Source organism: Lissotriton vulgaris, chromosome 1_1 (genome assembly GCF_964263255.1).
Source record: "Lissotriton vulgaris chromosome 1_1, aLisVul1.2, whole genome shotgun sequence".
NCBI classification, from domain to species: Eukaryota; Metazoa; Chordata; class Amphibia; order Caudata; family Salamandridae; genus Lissotriton; species Lissotriton vulgaris.
The window spans coordinates 1,306,847,183-1,306,867,767 of NC_141685.1; the positions used below are offsets into that span (position 1 = coordinate 1,306,847,183).

The 20,585-nt window shown below is 47.0% G+C and overlaps 1 protein-coding gene across 2 annotated transcripts in view; it reads right to left on the reverse strand.

The window, feature by feature from the left end:
- Window positions 1-5,589, reverse strand: part of LOC147749051 (uncharacterized) — a 97,648-nt gene extending 92,059 nt beyond the window's left edge. Inside the window, exon 1 of one of the 2 annotated variants that reach the window (XM_086965597.1) lies at window positions 5,216-5,589. The gene's annotated coding sequence lies outside the window, so the exon portion shown is untranslated. Of the gene's footprint in view, window positions 1-5,204 lie in introns of both variants that reach the window. The other variant, XM_086965605.1, reaches the window with a different exon arrangement.
- Between the last annotated feature and the right edge of the window lie 14,996 nt (window positions 5,590-20,585).

Sequence of the window (20,585 nt, forward strand, 5' to 3'; positions counted from 1 at the left end):
ACCTATGGCATGCAGTTCACTTAACAACATTGGGGAACGGTTCCAAAACAATCCTTTCCTCATATTTGAAGAGCTTATGGAACAGTTCAAACTTCACCCAGCCAACTCCTAATGCACTACACCATACCGCACACTCTTCGGCAACGCCGGGCTATGGCTGAAGGTGAGCCGAAATCCCACACACTTTTTCAGACCATATATATCATGGGCTAATGTTCCAGACACATCATTTCGTTTAACAAGACCTTACATTCCCTCTCCCTTTCTCTGCTGTTACACTTGTGAGAGAATTGGGAGGTAGAGGCAGGCAGGGTATTTCACAAGACGGAGTGGACAGAGCCAATCAAATTCCCACGCTTGGTCTTTTGCAATGCCAAGTTCAAGTTGATACACTACTTCATACTCCACAGAGCATATCTATCCTTGGCAGCTTTCAATAAATATTTCCCACAAGTAGTAGCCACCTGCCTGCATTCCCTGGGGTCCCCGGATGACTATCTCCACATGCTCTGGGATTGCTGCACCCTTGGGTCCTACTGGTCACAGATCTTTGAGCTCACTCGACTCAAGGTTAGACCTCCCCACCCCGCCCCCCACACCGCCCTGGCTGGACAGCCGGGGCACATGGCATATACAAAAGGTCGAAAAAAGACAACTCTCTCCTGTTTTGCCAATCTAACCCTCATCATTGCAAAGCGATGTATTGCGCCCCAGTGCAAGTCTCTGGGGTGGAGTTGCCCTAAAAATACTACAAAGGCCGACTATCATTGGCTCCACCCTACCTGTCTCCAACCCCTTTCTGACATATCCAATTATACCATCCAAGAGTAAACTTTTTCCATTTCCAGCCCTGGCGTGGGCACTATCTTCAATGGACACCTTAGCTTAAGCAATATTTTAGCTGATGGACTCAAGGAAGTGCACAAAATCTGGTGTCAGCACAGGAATGGCGCACCAGCAGTTTCTTTATATATTCTCATCTCACTTGCCTTCAGTTGGTGCTCTACGTACTACATAGTGTGACCACACCAAGAGTGAGGATACAGGTGGTGCTGTGATATATGCCCCACACCCCATAGGGTTTCTCATTGTGTTGATCATTAGAGTTTTAGCAAGATTGATTGTTTATAGAAATGTTAATGTTTACTAATTGGCAATGGAATTTGCACAAGAATTACAACCTTCACCCTATTACTGCTTCCCTACTGAAACGTCGACTTCTTCCAAGAATAAAGAGCAAAAATCACAAACTGAAGCTTGATTTTTTTTTTAAACGTGGCTGGCAAGGACCCCCTTGTCTTATGTGACAACTAGCCAGCCTTGGATGTCAGGTTCCACAGTGCAGCATTTTGGTAAATGTCGTTTTAAAAAAAATATAACTAGAGGCTGAAAATCCCAATACGATAAGAGGTGCTCCCTAGAAAGACAAGACTGTCCGAAAGCGCGAGGCAAGACATAAGATCTCTCGGATGCTATGTGTTTTTTTCAATTTTTCAAAGAGGTCTATTCCATTTATGGTACTGCTTCATCCATTTCTGAAACAACTTAAACACTGTTCATCTATTTTATGGAAGTGGACAATTTCATTACAATCATGAATGCAAACAAGCATTGACAATGCCACTTGTTTTTAAGTTTTAACAGTGTACATATTTATTTTTTACCAAGCTTGGCATATAGGCAAGACAGGTATAGGTGGGGCAGCAGCACCAGTACAAGTTTTTCTGTCACAACACAATTAGATTGGAAACATATTTTAAGTGTGACTTCGAGGATGTGTGTGTGATTCACACTGTGTGTGCTTTATAGGGCAGGCTGCTGGAGGCAATTTCTGACAAATGTGGTACACCAGTGGCATTAAAAAATAAAATGGCTTCTCTTACGGAGAGGGCAAGGCTTCTATGGCTCACCCTGAAAGTACTGGAATATTTCATAGGTCCCCACGTTCTTATATCTTTATTCTAATTTAAAGGAAATTGCTCTTTTAAAATGTACAATTACCTCAATTTTGTTCAATATTTTCTTCGGAGACCCCGCTCCCCACCAAATTAAAGTGGCTTGCTCACTTCACTTTCACGCTGGAATTTGGGGCACCGCTCTACACTGGTGAGAAAAAGTGGCAATGTGCAGAAAGACAAATGCATTAACAAAGAGGGCAGCAGCAGATATTTGGCAAAGAAATGTACAGCGCTGTCCAATGTTAAAATGGATAAACCAGTGGACGGGATCGGCAGGGCACGGTGTGCCCTTACTTTTATTATTTAACAGAATTGTTCCCCTACATTTTTCATTTTGAAAATGTGTTCCAGGACTGCAGAAATAACGAAGGCCTTTAGATAAGGCTCAGCTGTCGTGGGCATTCAGGGACAGACAGGTGGTCAGAGAAGAGAAAGGACTATCTGTCTTTTCCATCTTGCCCAGAGAAGACAAGGACAGAGTCCACTTCTCCTGCTCTGCCGCTGGCAGCTGCACCTGCCCCCCCCCCCCCCCCCCACTTTCTCTTATACCTCTCTGTCTGTCTTTCTCCTCCTCACTTGCTGAAAACTGTGACTTCAAGAAACGGTTCTTATCCTCTCTTTCCTCTCCTTCATTCATTCCTTTGAGAAATGGATCCAAAAAATAAGAAACTATTTTGCTGGAAAAGTAGTCTTTTTCTGACATTTTTCTATACCAAATGGCAGCCTAGAGACTGAGAGAAATAAAAAGGTTTAAAATACAAAAAATAAATAAATAACTAAATAAAGCAAGACTGAGTGGGTGCAAAATGGACAGATTTGTTTTAATCACCCCACTTTACAGAGATTGCCAGTGAAGCGATACTTTCATTTTCTCGTCATTTTTATGGGTGAGGAAGAGCACTGCTCCTGAAGGTACTGCAATACCTGGTTGATGCGTGGGTTTCTGTGATCCTTATCAGCTGTTTTCCTTATTTTGGTTTATAAAACGTGTAAGGCGGCTCTGTGTTCAGGGATGTGGTCTTTTTAAACTATACTGCTTCCATTTTGTAAATATATAAGCAATGGACATTGAAACGGGTCCCTTCAGGGTCCTGTAGTCATGTCCCTAACTTTTCAGGCAAAAACACTCATTGATTTCTGATTAATGAGTGTAATAGCGTTCAGGTAAACATGCCGCTCCAGCTTATATTTCACATGCTTTACTTAATCATGCATTCCCTAGGAGTGTTTGCTCTTTCCAGAATGCTGTTACTTTTTTTTCCAGGCAGCCTATTATTTTTGTCTAGTGCATAATTAGAATTGAGTCGCATCCAGGTGTGTACAGTGGGGCACAATTGGGCTGTAGCGGAAGGCAGTGCGAGTTTCTCTCAGTGGGGCAGTATGGTGTTCAGTGGGGGAGAGAATGTCAGGTGTCGAATTTGGAACTGGGGAACCAGGTTCAGCCTTCATGACGAGTCCCCCAGACCACTCCCATGAGGGACCACATTCCCATACTAGACCTCAGAAGGCCACGCTTGACCTTAGAAGCCCTGGTGTCTTAGCACCAGCAGGTTGGCTCAGGCAGTGGCAAGTGTGGGTTAACCTTGAAGGCCTGTCCACCACAATCTATACTGAAGTTCACCTCCAGTCTTGCGAGCAGGCCTACGAAGCAGCACACCCTAGAGCAACAGCGACTCTGTCAATTAGGTCTCAAGATCCTTGAGGCCAGTATGCCTCACCCATTAGTACCTCCATTGTCCTTGTTTCAGCAGTAGTAGTGCACTCACCAGGGATCGGCAATGCAGGATTTGCACGCACACCAAACTAAGTTTGCAAACTTTACGGTCTTTGACTTTCTGCTTCATGCGCAAGCACTTCTAACATGTGCCGTCTGCTTTGGCGGCACTAGAATTATGCAACAATGGAGGACAAAATTATGTTGCAGGGTTGACTAAATTATGCAGCAAAAAATAGGCTGCATTGTAAGGAGGTGCATATTCTGATACTTTATTATTTCTACGCATACTAACAGACTCTGCAAAGATTCTGCCTCATTAGTACCAGTGTAACATACAAATGCAGCAGTGAGAAAGGGGACCAGTCAATCTTTGCAAAGGGCCACCCACTTCGCATTAACACAAGTCACATTTTTTAGTAACTTTTGGTCTATTAGAGCTACAAACACTTATTTTGTTAAAATCGTCAGATTATCCAGCAGATAATGTATTATGTGACCATAATTATGTGGAAAACATTTGCAAACTAGGATATTTTGCCATTCATGTTTGAACTGCTCTTGTGGAAAAGGGAGGAGTTGTGCTGATGACAAAAACTGCATGGCTCGGAGACTAATGGCTGTGAGTCCACTTTTAAGTGTATTTGGGACATTCTGTGACTGGAAACGTATCCCACTTCGTGAATGTATTTTAATGTCAGTAACTCATATTAAACCTTAATCATGTGTATCCATTGGTTTAATTAAATAACGTAACAAATTGTGACCGGTCAGTGAAATGTCAAACAAATGCTATCACCTGGGATGTTTTGCTCTTTCTGGCAACACCTCTCACTCTGCCCACTGACCCAATCCTTGGATTATTCCCGCCCAATCCTTGGATTATTCCCGCCGTCTGATTTTCCTCCCACAGTTCCACTACTATGCCCCTCTCCCCCTCACTTCGACCACTAGATAAAATTGCTTACATTTCATAAGTGATACCCTCAACACTATTGTCATAACTGCAACTCTTACCAGTTTATATTCAAAATCGGGCAATGTGACCCTGACCTTAAAAATAGATTTAAATATGAACTAAGCACTAACTTCTGGCCCTTAAATTTACACTGTCTGTTCCCCCAGCACTGTGCCTAGCGGTAAATCAGTTCACGGGAAACACCAGCCTACCTTACCAAACTCATCTGTCCCTACTCAAGCAGACATGTTAGCTAGCCAAGCAACAAACATAGAAACAAGAAATAAATGCGACCACGTGTGCAGAAGGGCGTGGCGCCGCAGGTGCGTGCTATAAGAGTTTATAATGAGCTCCTCCTACAGTGCCCAGGTCCCGCCCCCAGGAAATACATCGAGGCAATATGGACAGAGGGGCAGGGACGTCCCAACACAAAATGCTGTAGTTACCGTTTCCGCATGTATGTGACTTTAGAACAACTCGTCACCTGCTCGCGCCTCCCTTACGTAAATGTTAAGACACCTGTAAGTTAAATGAACCCCTGCCGATTCCGACAGGCGTGACCCCTCTGTCGCACCTTCTCCTCACCTTCACTGTCGGTCCTCCTCCTTTATGGTGAACCGCTGCTGAAATTCTTGTGCCAGATCGTTCCTCGGAATGCTTTTGAGAATGGAAATAGTTTTGGTGCCACAATCTCTTCCAAGACTTTCTGCAAGCAGGTTTGCGAGCTTTTCTCTCGTGTCGGCTTCGTCCAGTAGTCCCTGAGGGATGTGCGGTTGGGCGTAAAACTTAAAAATGTTAAGCTGAGTTTTAGTGAGCTCCTGTAGGAGTTGAAGCAGTACCAGCTTGTTCTCCATGCCCCTTTTTCAGCCGCATCCGATCTTCCGGTGCCTGTAGACTGGCAGACAAAGGCTTTCGCGCTGAACTGGTGGCGGGTAAACTTGATTTTCACTTTCATTTTCGTCATGGCTTCTCCGCCCTCTAGTACAAAGGCGTGGCAGGTTGCGTTTCCGAACGGTGGTCGGTAGCAATCTGTACAACAGGCAGCTCCAGGCCGAGTTGTAACAAAATAGTCTGTTATTTCGGACGCCTAATGATCGTGTGTATACATTATTGTGACTTCCGTGTAGGTATGTTTACAAAATGTTTTTAGTGCAGTAGGAAAGAGGGAGATTCTGAAAAATAAACTGTAGTTTACTTTACCAATTGACTTGCTTTGAAGTGAAGGACATTTTAGACACCAGCTTCAGCTTTAAAATCGCGAGTCTCCTGCATAAATATAGTGTATTCAAATTGCGTAATAAAACCTTAGCCCCACCCCCAAGGAGCTGATGACATGCAAACCTTGTCCATCACCTACCACCTTCACAAGGATTCTATGTCGGGACCGGAGGGTCCGATTATGCTTCTCATTTTCTTTACTGAAAATTCTCAGCAGCCAAATCAGAAAGTAAAAACAAAATAAACGCCACAATAACCATAAACCGTAGTGGGTATCACATGGCAACCCTAGAGTAGACCCCTATATAAGGAGCATAAGAAAATACTACATCCTCTTTCTTTGTTGCTCCGCAGCCAGTTAAGTGCAATTATTTTCTCTGTCTTGTATTTGCTAATTTATACTGCAAATCTCATTGTTTCATGCTTACCAGCTGTTTATTGATTGCTGTGCTGTGTGCAGACTCGCGTCAGTTGCATGTTTGGTGCGCGTGTCTCACGTTGCAGCTGGCCCTTTGGCCAGGCTTTCTTTGATATTGTGCCTCTTAAAAGTTGCGTTTGTAGAGTGTAATGATGTATGTGGTCCCCACACAGTACACTGAGGCTCTCTGTTGTTGCTTGGTTATTTATTCAACAAGAACATAAAGTTACAACTACCATAGAGCGCCGAGCATCTAAATGCGACAGCTCCGGTCGCTACTGCCGATCCAACTGCTTTCGCGCCTTCAATCATTGCCCACTGCGCATGCGCGCGTCTCACGCTCTAGCTACGTGCGTCACGCGTCATCGCGTTGACGGCCGTAGGCTAGAGCGCGACACCACATATCTCCCCCTTTTTAATCCAAACATTAACAACTGCTAGAGTCTAAAATCAATGTTCACTCATGTCGTAGTCTCTGAATCTGGAAGGCAGGTTTACTGTCCTCCCCCTGCGGGTACGCCTTACCAAGTTGTGTTCTTCACTTTTGCCTCCGTCGGGGAGACTACCGGTGTCCACCTGGTTACCACTCACTCTGACTCCCGTCGGGACTTCGTTGTTTCCTACCTCCGCCGGTGCCGGTGATTCTTCATTCTCTTCCTCTTGCCTTTCCGCGAGCTCTTCCTCCTTGATGCTTTCACCTATTTGTATTTCCTCTTCACCTCCGGATGGCTGTTCCTCTGCCTTGACCGCTGGCCATTTCATGATCCTGTTGACTCTTGCCATGCGGTCTTGGGACCACACTTTACCGTCGCTGAGTAGGGCTGCTCTCCCACGCACTTCTCTAACTTGTAAGGGTTGACTGTACTTGCTTTCTCCTTTCTTTTGAAGAGTTGGGAGTTTGACCCTGACCCACTTTCCTTTTTCCAGCAACACCTCTTTGGTGTTGTGCCGTCTGTTGTAGTGAGCGGCATACACCTTTTGAGCCTTTTCCAAGTTGTGCTGTACCACCGCTGGAGACCATTTACTTGTCACAGTTTTCTCTCTCCACACCACATTGTCTCTCGTGAAGGGGAAGCGGCCCCTTAAGATCTGGAAAGGGCTGTACCCTAGCACTGTCGGGGTAATCCTGTATGCCCACAACATGCTCTGGACTTCGGTTTCCCAGTCTTTACCTTGCATTATAGCGGCTTGTATCGACCCCATCAGTACTCGGTTAAACCGCTCCACTTGACCATTACGTGCTGGGTGATAAATTGCCGTGTGCTTTGACTTTATTCCATTCCTAGCCATGTACCTGGTCCATTTGTCGGAGACGAATTGTGGTCCATTGTCGCTCAGTATTGTCTTTGGTATCCCTTCCCTCAAGAACAGTGTGGTGAGGAATTTTAGTACTGTGTCTGTGTCCATGGATTCCTGCACATCTATCTCGGGCCATTTGGAGTATTTGTCTGTGACTACGCACAGGTACTTGTTGATGCCTCTGTTGTCGAGTACTGGTCCTAGGATGTCCACTGCAATGTCCTCCCACGGGTTCAGGGGACGGTCGAATTCTCCCAGCGCAGGCCTAAGTGGCCTGAGAATTTTGTCAGCTCCTTGGCACTGAACACCTTCTCTTACTTGCCTTTCTATCTGACTGTCCATGCCTGGCCACCAGTACATCTGTTTCACTCTGATTTTTGTCTTTACGATGCCCAGGTGCCCCTCGTGAAGTTGTTTCAACAGTGTAGGAATTATGGTCTCTGGGGGTATCACTCTGTCTCCTCGGTACAGGAATATGCCTGAGTCACTTAACGACAACTCTTCCCGAATCTCATAGTATTTTCTCAATTCTGCTTTTAGGTTCCTCTTGTCAGGCCAACCGGAGATGAGATATTGCTTGACTTCTACCACCTCACAGTCCTGCATGTACGCCTCGGCCCATTCCTGTTTGCTTATTGTCGTCTCCGCGTCGACCATGTCCGCTACCATCTCGTCTGTGTCTGGTGAGGTTTCCGGAGCGTCTTCCATGGCGGAAGCTCTACTTACGTAGTCTGCCACTTTGTTCTGTGTCCCTGGTAGATACTCCACATCATACGTGTAGTCCAGCAGTTTGAGCGTCATCTTTGCAATGCGCGGTGTGGCTGTATCGTGCCCGGACGACGTCAGGACCTTGACCAATGGTTTGTGGTCGGTTTGTAGTTTGAACCTGGTGCCCCAGATGAATTGCCTAAACTTTCCCATGGCCCACGTGACTGCCAGCATTTCCTTCTCGATGACACTATATTTTTGTTCGGTGGGGGACAAGGCGCGAGATGCAAAGCTAATTGTTTCCACTGTGCCATCTTCTCTTTCTTGAGCAAGCACTGCCCCTAACCCCTTGTCGCTGGCGTCCGTCGTTAGGATGGTGCTACCTGTAGGGTCGTAGCCCCGTAAGGGCACTGCTTCACTGATGTCTTTCTTCAGTCCGTCAAATTCACTTTGCGCTTCCTCGTCCCACTCAAACTTTGATTTATCCCTGATGAGCTGGCGAAGCTTATGTGTCTTGGTGGCGAAGTGTCTTACGAATTTACTGTAGTATTCGGCCATTCCGAGGAACGACCGAACTTCTTCCTTGTTGATGGGGGCTCTCGCATCATTGATGGCCCTCACATTCTGTCGTTTGGGTGATATGCCTTGACTCCCAATCTTGTGTCCTAGGTATGTGACGGATTGCATTCCTATCTTGCATTTGCTCCACTCTGCCGTGAGGCCTTTGTCTTGCAGTACGGTGAGCACTTTGGTCAGTTTGCTGTCGTGGTCATCTTGGTTGGTTCCCATTATAAGGATGTCGTCCTGAAAATATTGGACTCCTGGCAGGTCTTTGAACAGACGATGCATCAGTTTCTGGAACACAGCGGCCGCTGAGGCCGAACCAAAGGGCATGCGGCGAAACTGATAGCACCCAAAAGGCGTGATGAACGAGGTGTATTTCCTGCTCATTGGGTGCAGGTCGATTTGGTGATACGCCGATGTGAGGTCGATGGTGGAAAACCATGAAACTCCTTTCGTTTTCGCTAACATTTCCTCGATCCTCGGAAGAGGAAACTTTTCCACTATCAGGCACTTGTTGAGTTCGCGTAAGTCCACACATAGTCGGACATTCCCATTTGGTTTCTTGGCGACAACTAATGGGGCCAACCATTCAGAACTGTCTATCGGCTCGATGATACCTTGTCGCTCTAATCTCTGGAGTTCCGTTTGTACAGCATCTTTTATGGAGATGGGAATGTTCCTGACTTTATGCGAAACCGGGCGGGCTCCCTCCTTGAGTAGTATTTTGTGTACAAACTTGTCCAATTTCCCCACTGTGCCTCCAAAGACATTGGGTTAGCTTGTTTTAGTTCTTCTCTTTTGGGTGACTGGCTGTCTTCCGTCAGCAGGATCTGCTCTTTGCCACCAGGATCTAACTTGATCCCCAAATCTCCAGCGTCTCTCCATCCAAGTACTGAGGGCCCTTTCGCCGCCACATACAGCTTGCAGGTGGCTGTTCTACCTCTAAATTCAAACATCAGGGGGCGGAAACCCACAATGGGGATGGCATTTTCGGTGTAGGAGATGGGACGTATGTCCGGTGGGTGTAGCTTCGGTCCTAACTTTGGCACAAAGTCCTCTTCCCACACAGATCGCTGTACTATTGTCCAAGGGGATCCTGAGTCAACAGCCACGTGCACCTTCACCCCTCCGATGAACATGTCCGTGCGTGGCTTGTCTGAGCGTTTGCCAGTTACATCCAGCACTTGACCTTCCACACACACAACCCAGTTTTCATCCTCTAGATCATCTTCTGCTTCAGTTTCCAACTGCGTAGATTCCATGCACTTGACCATGGACCTCTTCCTCTTCCTCTTCCCTTCTTGTTTAATTAATTCGGATCCTTCCTGGACTGTTTTCTGGAAGACACTGTTCTAGTTTTAGCGCCTGGACGCCTCAGGGCAACTGTTGCGCTATATAAAACTGCTTTTCATTTCATTTCATTTCATTTCATTTTCATTCATTTCTTCCCCTTCTTGCGGCACACCTTCTCAAAATGGCCGACCAGGCCACAGAACGCGCATCTGGCGCGAAACGCCGGGCACCGTTTGTCCTGGGCTGAATGGGCCGTGCTTCCGCACCTGTAACATGTGAACTTGCTGTCTGTGGTTTGTCGTCCTGGTCCAGTTTGCTTCCCTGGCCATCTCGATTCATGCCTTTGTTCTCCTGTGGGTCCTTTGTGCTTGTACGCCGCTGTGGCGTCGTCTATTTTGTTAACCATTTGCTTATGCGCGTTTTCCCTTTTGGCGGCATCAGCACAGCGCCTGGACAACTCGACCTTCTTCACCATGGCAATGACGTCTTTGAGCGAGGCTTCGCCCTGCGCCCAAAGCTTGTCCTGGACAGACTTGTTGGTTGTGTGCATAACAATCTGGTCCTTGATATACTCGTCTTGAAGTTGCCCATACTTGCAAGTTGATGGCCAGACGTCGCAAAGCCGCCACGTAGTCATCTATCGATTCTCCCGCTTCCTGTTTTCTTTGCTGGAAGTTATAACGGTCAATGGAGACACAGACTGCCGGTCGAAAGTGGTTATCTAGGTCTTCCAACGCGTTCTTGAAGACGTCATCCTCTGTTGCGTCTCGTTCTTTTGGCACAATGTTCGCAAATACACGCACACCTTCCGGGCCTAGGTTGTGCAGTAACAGCCTCTTTTTCCGAGCAGGGGGATATGGTTCCCCATTCTCATCTTCCAAGGCTTCTACATAGTTTTTGAAGTACTCCCTCCAGTCTTCCCACTTCATGGGGGGTTCACCCGGTCTGGGCAGGAAGGGGACGGGAGCCGTAAGAGCAGATGCCTGGTTGGCCATTCTGGGTTCTATCCTGGGTGCCCCTGGTTGGTGTCTTGGGCTGCCTGGTGCACTAAGGGATCCTGACCCCCTAGTGGAATCTCCCGGGCCTCTGGGGCTGCCTGGTGTGCTATTCGTGGTACCTTGTGGGGTTTCGAGGAAATGCTCGCCCTCCTCCGTCTTCTGGGTGTCTCCTTTTGCTGCCAGTGTATTGGCTTAAGGACCCCCTGCACTCCGGGACAGCACTGACCTTGTTTCGGTGGTCTACGCCTGGTTCCCTGCCAAGTTGCTTGAAAGTGGGTGCACACGCCTGCACGACGTGCAGGTTAGATGCTGCTGCCACGCTCTATGGGTCACAAGAGCACTGCTACATGTGCTGGATCCTCATTGGCCTGGATCGGCTGCCAGGAGCTCAGGACGCCGATCTCCAGTGAGGAAGTGTGGAGACAGTGGGGTGCTCCCAGTCCTCGTCGCCACTGTAATGATGTATGTGGTCCCCACACAGTACACTGAGGCTCTCTGTTGTTGCTTGGTTACTTATTCAACAAGAACATAAAGTTACAACTACCATAGAGCGCCGAGCATCTAAATGCGACAGCTCCGGTCGCTACTGCCGATCCAACTGCTTTCGCGCCTTCAATCATTGCCCACTGCGCATGTGCGCGTCTCACGCTCTAGCTACGTGCGTCACGCGTCATCGCGTTGACGGCCGTAGGCTAGAGCGCGACACCACATAGAGCGATTCAGCTCTTGCATTGCTGACTGTGGACTCGCTTCGCGCATTGTGTCTTTGCCGGTTTCTGCGGGTGAGGCGCGTTTCGGCGTTCTCTACCTGCATCTGAGCGCGGTTTGTGCTCCGGGGTTTCTTTGCCGATTCGGCTCACCTGTGCTTGTGCGGGTCTCGTTTTTCTTTGGAGCGCTTCCAGCCTCCTGAGACTGGGCGCTTTGTGCCTGCGTCTGCACCCTGTGGAGTGGGAGAATCGGGGGAAAAGACGCGCCTCGTTCCGACGCGCAGTCCTCTTTCATTGTTGACTGACAGGCGGTTCCGCGGATGCGCAGCAACCATTTTTTCTCCGATTTTGAGGCAATATCGGGTTGAGAGAGCGTGGGAGCAGCTCAAACCTTTTGCTCAATACCCACACATCTGTCAACGCCCCCAGTGACGCTCATTTCAATTTTAATAGTGATTTGGGCAGTATACTAGTGCCTAGGCTTTGCCTAGAGCGGTATTTCTGGGCAAGCCCTCCCTCCACATTCCACAGTTTGTTGCACATGATAGGTCTTGTGTTGCAGTGGCTTGCTTGGGGTTCACTACTCCCCCTTATTTCACTGTCACGCTTTCAAGTGTGTATAGTGTTATTTTCTCTTGACCTGACAGCGCATATTGGCTCCAGTTTTCCTCTTGTGGGTATATTTTCTGACACTCCTTGTGTCGCCATGTCTGAATACTATTATGGGGAGGAATATTATAAGGAAGACCCTTCTGGGTCATTGAAGCATGAGCTTGTTGAAGCTCTTGATGTAGAAGTGCAACACTCCTTTAATAAGGCCATGGTCAAAGCCATTGAACCATTAAAGCGCCAGTTGTGTAATTACGCACTACAGCAAGGTTGGCTTCCAGGTTCCAAGTCCCATTCTTCCAAGGGTTCTCCGAATCCTCATTCTTCAGATTTCGCCAAACTTGCTAAGACTTTAGCCTCAGATCACTCCTATGAATCTTCGTCCAAGGCCACTCCTTTCAGTTCAACTCTAAGGGATGATACTTCTTCCTCCTCTGACACTGCGTCTGAGCCGGAGGCCTCTCCTCCCAGCTAAGAAACGACGCAAGGAACGTTTGTTGATGCTCCTTCCCATCCCAATATGCTTAACTTTGACCCCACCGAAATTGTTCATCCTAACTCTTCCTCCTGGCTTCCCTTTACTGAGGTTGCTGACTATGTCCAGTCCCGCCTGCGGCAGGCCTTTGATAAAAATGTCCTTGCACGGTTGCGGTTGGAATGCCCTAGACCAGATCTGGCAGACAAAATTGCAGATACTCCTGAAGTGGATCCTTCCATGCTCACCTATCTCAAGAAATACACAAAGGACCCTAAAAAAGGGATCGATCGTGCATGGAGATCATGTCAGGATAAGTTACTGGATTTGACCGGTCCTTTAACAAAACTTTTGGATTTGGGTTTCAGGGCTAAAACCACTGGCCAGATCATTAATCCTGATGATTTGATTGGATGGGCTCAGTGGGCCATCTGTCTATTAGGCAATGCTAATTGTTTAAAGCATCCTCTGGTTAGGGGATGACCCTCTAGGCACAGCTCTCGGTCCGCTATATAGCGTTTGAATCTTAAGTGAAATAATCCAATGAGAATCTTTCTTTGGATTGCAAATATTTGTTTATTCAGAAGAAAATTGTATTCATTAACTTCTTGTATAACTTCTTATATTTCCCATTTACTGTATGGTGAGTTGAACTTTACACTTCTTTCAACTTTCTTTTTCAAAAGGCGTTCCCAATGCATTTCGTGCACTAGGTGCACTTCATCAGGGGAATATCTAAACAAAAAATCAATGAACTCATATTGAGGATAACATCCTACATACATGTAGGTAGGTATTCAATGTTAAAAAGTGACTTAATAATCTGACTATAGAGAAAATCGGTGAAAATGGTGAGGTTAATTCACTGCTATACTAAGTGATGGTGGGGTTGTGAAAAGACTCGGTAATTGTAAGTAAACATGTGGTGCTTATGTTATGTGCCTGAATGTGAAAAAATATAAAATCAAGATAGTTTCTCTGGGTGATGAGTAGATACTTCCAAGGTGTATGTGCAGATTAAAGGTGGCTATAGTGCTGTAAAAGCGGCGCGTGCATTGTTAACCGATATTTGTGCTGAGAAAAGAACGTGCAAGTATATACGAGAAAAGCATCTTCTAACGCAGTTAGCTCGATGATTAATCCAATGTAAGAGCGAAGTGCGTCTTACCTGCCGTCATATGGTGAACTGTTTGGTGTTTAGCTCTCCTGCGCGGTCAAGCCGGAGCAATGCTAATTGTGCCATGTCATGTGAGCGCCGTCACTCTATTTTTTTAAAGCTCAACCCGAAGTTGGCTGAATTGTCAACATCTGAATCGGGCTCTTTGGCACAAGGCCTCCTTTTTGGTCAGCCTTTTCTGAAAGAGTTGACTAAGTTTGTCGCTACTTTCAGTGGCCTTGACAAGGCACAGGGTTCCTTGAAGCGGGCATTTTGTCCGGTTTTTGGCCGGGCCGGACAACATCAGGGGTGGTCGTTCGGCTGCGGATACCAGCAAGGCGCCCAGCGGGGTTATACTTCCCAACGTGGAAGGTATCAGTACTATAACTCCTCCGCCTCCTTCACAAGTGGATCCCGCAACAGCACCAAGAAAGGTCGATATGGAGGTCACCAAGGAGGTCAGCGTGATGCTGCCGCTTCAGGTGAGCCTGATTCCCTATTAAGAGGTTCAATTGGGGGACCGAATCCAGTATTTTCTCAACAATTGGCAAACGATCTCGCAAGATGAGTGGATACTGGATTCGGTGCAGTGTTACAGGATAGATTTTTTTCATTCCCCCTCATAAACTCTTCCACCTTGTCCCATGCTTTTTTCCCTTCAAGATCAGATGTTCATTTCCAGCGAGATTGAGTCTCTGCTTCAGAAGGGGGCCATAGTGATGACGTCTCGTCACCCTCAGGGCTTTCTCAGCAACATCTTCCTAATTCAGAAGAAGGGGGGTGGATTCAGGCTTGTTTTCAATCTCAGGGATTTCAATGGATGGGTTGTATATCGTCACTTCAAGATGGAAGGGATCCATCTTCTTGGCGATCTTCTTCAGGAAGGGAACTGGATGGTCCGCCTGGATCTGAAAGATGCCTATCTGTCAGTGCCCATTTACGGACCACATTGACGTTTTCTTCAGTTCCAATGGCAGGGAATCTGGTACGAGTACAAAGTTCTTCCTTTCTGCCTCTCGTCAGCACCTTGGTGCTTCACGAAGCTTCTGAGGCCTGTAGTCGAAGTTCTTCGAGCCCGGGGCGTTGGCCTCATAATTTATCTGGACGACATCCTAATTATGAGCCAGTGTCCTCGCCTACTGATGCAGCATCTTGCCTGGACCATAGATCTATTGCAGAATCTGTGTTTCTTGGTCAACCCTCCGAAATTAGTGTTGATTCCATCTCAGTCTATCAAGTTCCTGGGCTTTCTGGTCAACTCCATTTCTTGTCAACTCCTCTTGCCCAATCAGAAAATCAGATCGATCAAGAGAGAGTTGAGGTTGATTTTGAACAAGCAGACTGTGTCCTTGAGGTCTGTAGCCCGGGTCGTTGGGTTGTTAGCGTCCTCTATACCAGCGATCTTCCCGGGTCCCCATCATTACCGAGCACTTCAACGGCTCAAGATTCGACATCTCCAGAAAGACCTCAAGTATTCTGATCAGATTTCTCTCTCAGAGGAGGCGAGGTGGGAGATGTTATGGTGGCTCAAACATATGGAGTCGTGGAACGGTCGAGCCCTATTCGGCACCCCTCTGGAGGTGGTGATCGAATCCGATGCCAGTCGGTGGGGTTGGGGAGCCCAGTGCGGTCAAGTATCCAAGGGCGGCCGTTGGTCTCTGGAGGAATTGGATCTCCACATCAATTGCCTGGAGCTTCTTGTGGGCTCCTTTGCAATTCGATGCCTCTCGCCCCGTCAGACGAATTGCTGCATCCTTCTCCGCATGGACAAGGTGTCTACGGTTCGTTATGTGAACAAGTTGGACCGGACCCGGTCCTGACTTCTAGCGAAATTGCAAAAGACTTTTGGCACTTTTGCCTTCAGAACAATTTGTTTGTAGTGGCAGAGTATCTTCCAGGGTGCAGCAACCAGGTTGCCGATTGGAATTCCCTACATCTCCGGGATTTCAGCGATAGGAGGCTTCACCCTCGAGTGTTCCGATTGTTGACCAAGATGTGGGGTCCTTGCCAGATCCATCTGTTTGCCTTCAGACTCAACAAACAGATTCCACTGTTCTTCAGTTGGCGTCCGGATCCGGAGGCTCTAGCCACGGATGCTTTTCTGCAGGTGTGGCCTCCAGCTCTTTGTTTTTATGCGTTCCCTCCGTTTGTGATGATTCTGAGGGTCCTGGCCCTAGCCAAGTGTTATCAATCAGAGTTGATTCTGATCACTCCTCTCTGGAGGGCTCAAGCGTGGTTCCGGGTACTTCTGGAAATGTTATGTTCAATTACGGTCCATCTTCCCCAGAGGTGGAATCTGTTGTTAGACCCTCTCAAATCTCCGCATCTGTTGATAACATCAGGTCAGCTCATGTTGGTCGCTTGGCGAGTTTCGGGGTTCGCTGGAAAGTCCCAGGCGTTTCACGAGACGCTACCAAATTTATCAGCGAGTCTTGGTCACCCAACACACACAAGTGTTATGCTACAGCATGGAAATGATGGTGTGATTGGTGCTCTCAATGGGAGGTGGATTCCACTACTGCAGATGTCTCCTTGGTAGTAAACTTTCTTGCGTCTTTAGCCGCTTCAGGTCTTGCTTATCGCACTGTCAATAATTTCTGGTCGGCCAGCTCGGCGGGTCATGTACCCATCGCAGGCAAACCACTTGGCGAACATCCATTATTATGTAAATTACTCAGATGTATCCGGTTGGTAAACGCACCATGCTCTAAATACTCAGAGCTTTGGGATGTCTCCATTGTCCTCCGTTTCTTGGATTCCTGGCCTGTAAACCAATGTTTGTCTCGTAAACAGCTTCCTGCCAAGCTCACTATGCTACTTTGTCTAGTTTCCTGAAAACGAGTTTCTGATATTCGCACTCTAGATTTAGTGGGTCGCCGATTCACTCCATAGGGTGTTACTTTTTTGGTCACCAGACGCACTAAATGTAACACCTCTTCTGTCACTTATCCTGCATTTCCTTACAATCCAAAATTGTGTGTGGTACAATGTATCCTGGACTATGAGGTGAGTCTTCAGGTTTTCGCCAATATATGGTGGGTCAATTGTTGGTTGCTCTACAGAAACCTTTTCGCCCAGTGGCCCCAGCTACACTGGCAAGATGGTTGCGTTGGCTCATGGGGGAAGCTGGTATTGATGTCTCCAAATTTGGTGCTCATTCTGCTCGTGGTACTATGGCATCCAAGACTTTTTCTGTAGGAGTCAGTTTACTAGACATTGTGAATGCAGCTGACTGGTCCTCTGATTCTACATTTAAAACTTTTTATTATAAACCTATTGTCAATGTTGCATCTGTTGTGGTGGTGCAGCTTTGAAAAAGCATAATCGGAGCCTCCGGCCCTGATAAAGAATTCAAAATTTGCGAACATTCGTGACAAGAATTTTCAATTCTATTAAGGACACGGAGGCGAGGATTATCCCACCCGTAATTCAGTACTGTAATGACCGATTTGATTTGTTTATATACTGCAATGTATATTTATGCTGTTTCTTACCCTTCCCTTATGTTATGGCTCTTCTTGGGAGTGTGGTATTACGGCTTTATCTCTCACTTTCAGGTTCTGATCTCAAGTAAAGTTTGCTGCCTTTCAACTTTGAAGAGGATACTCGTCGTCTCTGGGAGGATGCTGTTTTGTTGAAGCTGACTTCAAGTTTTCGTTGCTGCCCGTTGGCCTGTGGATTTCCTTGTAGAATGGATTCTTCTTTCCGGTTGTTACCAGATGTCAGACAGTATTTATTCCTAGACTTAACTGCTATTTCACACAAAGAAAGAGGATGTAGTATTATCTTATGCTCCTTATATAGGGGTCTACTCTATGGTTGTCATGTGATACCCACTAGGGTTTATGGGTATTGTAGCGTTTATTTTGTTTTTACTTTCTGATTGGCTGCTGAGAATTTTCAGTAAAGAAAATGAGAAGCATAATCCTCACCTCCGTGTCCTTAAGAGAATTGAAAATTCTTGTCACAAATGTTCGCAAATTTTGAAGTCTGCACAACATACTGAGACTTGAAGCGTGAGGCTGAGACATTGCAGCAAAGCTATTCCTAGATTACACAAACCTTAAAGCTCTGCGTTCAGACTAATGCGTAGAGGTGGGCGAGCCAACAAATGTACAAGGAGAGACGAGACAAGATTCCCAGCCAGGGATAGCCCTAGCACTGGTCGAACACGTTGCAACATTTTTTCTGGGTGCCACCACCCCCATTTCCTCCTTTCCATGAATTCCCTCTGTACCACTCCCCAACAATGTACCTCGTATCTCTATAGCACCTTTTTGACAAATATTTTTTTATAGCACTACTCATGGTACACTCACACTCATTTCTGTGATTTGCATGGGGCACATTCTTTGTAGTGGGCACATTAACCCTCTGCGCTGTGTGACTGGCAGGAGTGCCCATGTGAGTGCACAGTGAGCGATGCAACAGTGTGAAAGTAGGGCAAGAGGAGTGACTGCAGGGTGAGTGAGGTGCCATACGGTGTGAATGTAAATGCAGAGTGGGATGAATGAATGCATGGTTAGTGATGGGATTGTTTGAGTGAGATTGCAGATTGAGTAGTGAGGGGGACGGGGGTGAAGTGTCACATGTGTGCCAGTGAGTGGTGTGTTCCCATGACTACAGGGTGAACAGCGCAAGTGCATTGTGAGTGCAGAGTGATCTCTGTGAGTGCAGGGTGAGCGGGTGAATGGTGTGAGTGCATTGTGATCAGTGTGAGTGCATTGTGATTGCTGTGAGTGCAGGGTGAGCATGAAAGTGAAGGGCAAGAATGAGGAGTGAGTTGTCTGAACGCAGGGTGCATTCCCAGACTCTTCAAGTAACTCAGCATGCCATTGACGTGGCATAGAGTTTCAGATATAAGTTAAACTAATGCTATTATGCAGTGCTTTAAGAGGGATAAAAACCTGGGGAGTGTACGAAGCTGGGTTTCTGTTGCAGTAACCCCCCTTTTTTTTTGCTAGATTTCTGAATCACTTTGACTTGATGCGTCCTGGGTCACTGCCAATCAGGTTCCCAGGGCATGTGTTCTTTCGCAAAACTACCTTTTTTCCCCCAATTGCCACACTGAAGTCGATTGTAAAAGAGGTACCATGGGTACCAATGGCACTGTGACCAGGGAAGGCCTCTATGGGCTGCAGTACATATTGTGTCACCCTTAGTGATCCTGTCCCTTAACACACACACACACACACACCCCCATTGCAGGCTGAGCGTTTTGGTGCAGAGAAAAGTGTAGAGTCGACATGGCACACATTCCTGTGTGCCATGCTTACAACCCACTGCCTATGGTATAGGTAAAGCAAACACAAGGAGATGATGGACGGAGCGCTGACACTTTTCAGACACTTGCCCCAGTCACAGATCTGGGTTGAATCCATCATTGTTCTTTAGCTCACTTCAACATCTCAGTTCAGACCCAGCTATATGCAAATCAGTCATGGCCCTCTGCCTCATGGGAACAGTCCAGCCCAAACTGCCAAGCCAGGTCTAGCCCTGAACCGGAAACAAGCATCTTCATCATCAGCCTGGATAGCTTGAATCCCGTGAGCAGTTTGGACTGAACTGCTCCCATTGGGCGCAGGGTCAAAACTGATTTGCATGTGGCTGGGTTCAAACTGGAATGGCATAGGGAGCAGAAAAACAATGGATTTAGGCCCAGATCTCTGTACTGGTGTGTATGTATTACATTGTTCTGATTTCTGTCCATCAATTCTTCTTTTTGCATTTGTCACCCAGAGCGGGCCGGGTATGCCCAGACTTGGGTCCTGTGCTCTCCATGCCACTGGAGTCGAGCTATCCTGGCTGATGAGGGGTGAAATTGGTCCTAGGATGCTTGTTTCCAGTCCAGGGTAAACCTGGCGTGGCAGTTCGGGCTGGACTGTTTCCATTAAGTGCAGCGTGAAGACTGATTTGCATATGGCTGGGTTCAAACTGGAATGGCATGATGAGCAAAAAAGCGATGGATTTAGGCCCAGATCTCTATACTGGTGTGAATGTATGACATTGTTCTGCATTCTGTCCATCAATTTTTTTTTGTATATGGTACAGATAAGACACCCCTCTAGCTGGGTGCACAATATCACTGGTGAGGGTACCGTTGCAAGAGCCCTGTACCCCTACAGGGTCTAAGTCCATTTTTAGACATTGTAAATGCAGTAAAGCCATAAAGACTATATGGTCTGAGAGTTTGTCATTACGTACTCCACAGCACCATAATGGCATTACTGAATTCTGGGATGTTTGGTTGTAAACTTCTTTGCATAATAAACCCACACTGATGCCAGTGTGGGATTTATTATACAATGCACTCAGAGGGCATCTTAGAGATGCCTCTTGAAAAACGACCAGCCTCTGGTGGGTTCCCTGACTGGAGAAAAACCAAAGGGGATGATGGACGGAGCGTTGACAATACAAACACTCACCCCCAGTCAACTGATTTGGGTTTAATTCATCACCATTCTTTAGCTCACTCCGCCACCCCAGTTCAGACATGGCCATATGCAAATC